Genomic DNA, 5000 nt, shown 5'->3' with positions numbered 1-5000 from the left:
CTTTGAGGTTTTTGATGAATCATGATCCAGATTTACCAGCCAGTTTTCATTATTCATTTTTTCCCCTACTCAGTCGCAGCTTAAAGATGTATAAGCAAACAAATTAGGTGTTCTTTGTGTAATCAAGAAAAATGATAAACACAATCCAAGGACCGAGCTACGTGTTTAGGGTCAGATAAATGTTATATTGTTACATCCGTCTTTACCCCCATGACTTATAAGAATGCATTGTATTTCTGATCCAGTGTTCATATCAGGTTCATGTAATGGCATCAGATTATTGTGAAAAGTATTTGCTACAGGCATTTTCTGTGTTAGTTGTAATTTGTGTGTAAACCAAAAGAATGGAATGCAAGGCAGTTTTTGTAAATCAGATACCTGAGAATTTCATTGTACATCAGGCAGTGAATTTTTTTTCTTCTTATTTTGTAGTTTTACATAATAAGTGTTAAGGAAATTGTTGTGTGCTGCTCAGATTTCAAAAGGGCCAATGTTTGTATTGTTATTATTTTAATGAGTTACACTGTAATGGTAATGATTGCTGGGTTTCTAGAGCATCTGTGAGTACTTTTGCAACTACTAATTGTGTTTTCTCTTTAACATGAATTACTTTTACTATTCTTGTTTTCATCTTGGTTTTATCTTTTTCTACCGCTATTAGGATTATTACTCTCTACTTCTGCTCCTGTTGTTTTTGTTGCTATTGCTACCAATTCCAACACCACCACTGACACCAATACCACCACCACTACCACCAATAACATCACCACCATCACCACTAATACCACTACCTTCACCATCGATATCACTACCGTCACACCATCGATATCACCACCATCATCACCAGCACCACTATCACCACCATTATCATCTCCATCATATCACAATGACCACCCCACATCACTGCTCTCACTATCACCACCAATATGGTTACCATATATGGTTTATTTACTGCTATATTCAACTCATACTACTGCTGTTAGCACTATTATTGCTACTACTACTTCTGTTATTTCTGATGCTTCCGCCACAACTACTTTGAGAACTTTCACTATTGCAGCTAGAATTACAGTTACTATTGCTACTATTACTAATTATTAAAGCCACAACTATTACAGTTGCAGAAATAATTACTATTATTTCATTGATGCTGTTATTATCCATGTTGTGCATGTACTGCAATTACTACTATTGTCACTAATGCATTTTGCAATTATTGGTGATTTATATACTTTTAATATAACTGCTGCTGCTGCCATTAATACTGCTAATATTATTACTACTTCTTTGTTACTACTACTATTACTACTACTACTACTACTACTACTAGTACAATCACCACTACTACCACTATCACTGCTACTATCATAACCACTACCACTACCACTTCCACTTCCGCCTCCACCTCTGCCTCCGCCTCCGCCTCCGCCTCCGCCTCCACCTCCACCTCCATCTCCACCTCCACCTCCACCTCCACCTCCATCTCCATCTCCATCTCCACCACCACCACCACCACATCACACCACACCACCACCACACCACACCACCACCACACCACACCACCACACCACACCACCACACCACACCACCACCACACCACCACACCACCACACCACCACACCACCACAACTACTACTACTACTACTACTACTACTACTACTTTTACTACTTTTACTACTTTTACTACTTTTACTACTTTTACTACTATTACTACTATTACTACTATTACTACGATTACTACTACTATTACTACTACTATTACTACTACTATTACTACTACTATTACTACTACTACTACTACTACTACTACTACTACTACTACTACTACTACTACTTCTTCTTCTTCTTCTTCTTCTTCTTCTTCTTCTTCTTCTTCTTCTTCTTCTTCTTCTTCTTCGTCTTCGTCTTCGTCTTCGTCTTCTTCTTCTTCTTCGTCTTCTTCTTCTTCTTCTCCGACTTCTTCTTCTTCTTCTTCTTCTACTACTACTACTACTGCTTCTTCTTCTACTACTTCTACTACTACTTCTTCTTCTACTACTTCTACTACTCGTATTACTTGTATTACTCCTACTACTACTATTACTCCTATTACTCCTACTACAACTATTACTATTAGGACAACTTATTTCTGCTGTTCCTCCTCCTCCTCTTCCTCTTCTTTTTCTTCTTCCTCCTCCTCTTCCTCCTTCTCCTCCTCATCTTCCTCCTTTTTCTTCTTCCTTCTCCTCCTCATCTTCCTCCTTTTTCTTCTTCCTTCTTTTTCTTCTTCCTGCTCCTCCTCATCCTCTTTCTTCCTCCGTCTTTTTATCATTCTTCTTCTCTACCTATTCCTCTTTCTTGTCCCTGTCCTACTACTACTACTACTACTACTACTACTACTACTACTACTACTACTACTACTACTACTACTACTACTACTACTACTACTACTACTACTACTACTACTACTACTACTACTACTACTACTACTACTACTACTACTACTACTACTACTACTACTACTACTACTACTACTTCTTCTTCTTCTTCTTCTTCTTCTTCTTCTTTTAGCTCAGCTACAAGTGCTACTTTTGCTATTACTAATTCTGTGTTCTTTTTATTTGATAGCAGCTTCCAGTTTCTTGTGTTATATTTAATCTTGCTCCATTGTGCCTCATTAATTTAAGTTAGAAAATTTAAGGGCATTGCCATATTTTGAGCCAAATTATTTAAGTTCTTATTTCTTGTTCCTGAATATTTCTGTTCAGATATCTGAGACTTTGATATTTCCTGTAGACGAACCTTGCCTAAACATGACCAAAAGCTACTACTAATAGTAACAGTTATATATGCATTAACAGTTGATCATGTATTAACATGAGGCCATAGGTAATTGCTCTAACACACACTAGGCAGACAGGAATGTAGACACTAATCTGAAGAGCAAGTATGATTTCTAAGAACGTTATAAGTAAAGCATCCAGTGACAGATCAGATTGAGAGAAATCTTAAGAAGGGAAGATAAGATATGATTCCTCTTCCTTTTTCATTTGATCAATGAATGAGGCACTGGTAAATGTAATGTGAGAAGGCTTGCTCTGTGGTGCATTTGTTTTTATTCACTGTCGCTTAATGCTTGCAATGTTGAATGTGTTTTTATATTTGCTCTTATGTATTTGATATAACTGAATTTAGTTTAGACACAGTTTAGCAATGTATTTCAGTTTCTTAGGGCTTATATTATGAAATAACCAGTTCACTTTCTTGTTCTCCTTTTTTTTTCTGATGTTTCCCATTCTTTCATTGTACACAGTCCAACAGTTTGTAATTTGTATTGTAGATGAATAATTGCCTATGTCCTGCTGATACCTATTTATGGGCTGCTACATGATTCTTAAATGATTTTAGTCAAATAAAATGACCAGCTTTCAAAAGCACTTCATGCCTGCAAGTGGGAAATTTACATTAATTTTATCTTGGATTAGTGTGTCAATTAAATCAATGACGGAGTACTGTTCAGCACAATGGTCTTCAGTAAAACATTGGGATGCCTGTAATATGGCATGGAATACAGGATATCACTAGAATTAACATTATTTCCATTTGCTCAATTATTATTAGGTTTATAATTATCATTAGTAATGCAGTTAAGCTGTCAGCATCAATATTTTTCATACAAGTGAGGTACCCTGGGAGAAATGTGATAACTTAACCGTAAAGCGATTGTATAGAAGGGGATGTAATTGTCATATGATTTTATGGATGATTTGATGTTCAAAATCAATATTTTGGATATTGTTTCATTGATCATAATTTTACTGGTTAAGGAATGTATTATTTTACTGATGTTATTGGTAATATGTATATTGTCATTTCTCACCAAAATGATAAAATATTTAGTGTTTTTTTGCACAGGAGACAAAGTTGATATGAATAAAAAAAAAGATAGAAGGATTTTTAGATATGATACCATGTTTATAATCATGACATATAATGTAAAAAAACAATTGTGTTGAGTTTATTTGTGATATTAATAAAAAAGTGATTTATTAAAATGCGTTTCACAAATTTTCATCAAATTGATTGTATTTTAATGGACTTATAGACTGATTATTTGTGAATGGAATGGTTTACATATTTTATTTAGTCAAGGAGTATGTGCAGTTCTTTCTTCTTATAAGCTAGTTTAATATTAATTTGGTGTAATCTCTCTCTCCTTTCTGTCTGTCTGTCTCCCCCTCTTTCTTTCACTGTCTCAGTCTCTCTCTCCCTATTTCAGTCTCCTCACTTCCTCTCTCTCAGAATGATTGCTGGTGTGGGCTTGTAAGGGATCTTCTTTAGATCATCATGTTTATAACAAAATGTATTAACATCATAAACAGTATATTAATTCTGCATGACTCGTCTGTTGCTTGAACTTTATAAAGTTTGATATGCAGAGGTTAAGAGAACAGAAAAGTGGATTTATAAAGCTTCTAATTACTATATAGTAATATAACAAAACCTTCAAATACATGTCCTGTATACCAAATTCTGTTATGATATTAGTATCTTCTATACAGCCACGATTCCTACTCATTAATAGAAAAAAGTATTTCATATCTGCAAAGCTTTAAGGAGAACATTTCTGAGAAGGGCCTAGAAATACATTTTCCAGATTTTTCTCATCTTTGACATTAAATACCATAATATTCTACGACTATTGAGACTAAATTTGAGCTGTTACCCGACTGTCTGGATAAACTGCCCCACATTTTTTTTTTCTTTCTTTTTTTCTATTTTTCTTCGTATAAGTCATTTCTAAAGATCCCTTGTCAGGGTCCATGTGGAATTATACATTTTAGAAAGGCAAACATTTTTATATTGATAATCTCTCAAGAGAATGTGGTGATTTTTGTAATTCACTTTAATTTTGAAGAAAGTAGATTCATAATGATAATGACGATAATAGCAGTGGTAATAATGATTATTATTTTTATGATTTGTCATTTTAAAAATCGGTTAGAATTTTTTTATTCCAA

At 34.4% G+C, this 5000-nt stretch overlaps 1 protein-coding gene and 1 long non-coding RNA gene across 2 annotated transcripts in view; one reads left to right on the top strand and one right to left on the bottom strand.

Moving 5' to 3' along the window:
- The window catches only part of LOC113820720 (ubiquitin domain-containing protein UBFD1), a 48725-nt gene that overhangs the window by 30619 nt on the left and 13106 nt on the right, over positions 1 to 5000 (top strand). The window lies entirely within an intron of this gene.
- Positions 2142 to 2548, bottom strand: LOC138863781 (uncharacterized). The gene is made up of 2 exons (XR_011398962.1): positions 2482 to 2548; positions 2142 to 2343 (listed from the first exon to the last, which is right to left on the bottom strand). It is a non-coding gene; the product is annotated as an uncharacterized lncRNA (long non-coding RNA).

Source organism: Penaeus vannamei, chromosome 13 (assembly GCF_042767895.1).
Source record: "Penaeus vannamei isolate JL-2024 chromosome 13, ASM4276789v1, whole genome shotgun sequence".
Classification (NCBI taxonomy): Eukaryota; Metazoa; Arthropoda; class Malacostraca; order Decapoda; family Penaeidae; genus Penaeus; species Penaeus vannamei.
The sequence above is the reverse complement of the archived record's forward strand: the minus strand, read 5'-3'. Positions and strand labels throughout refer to the sequence as shown.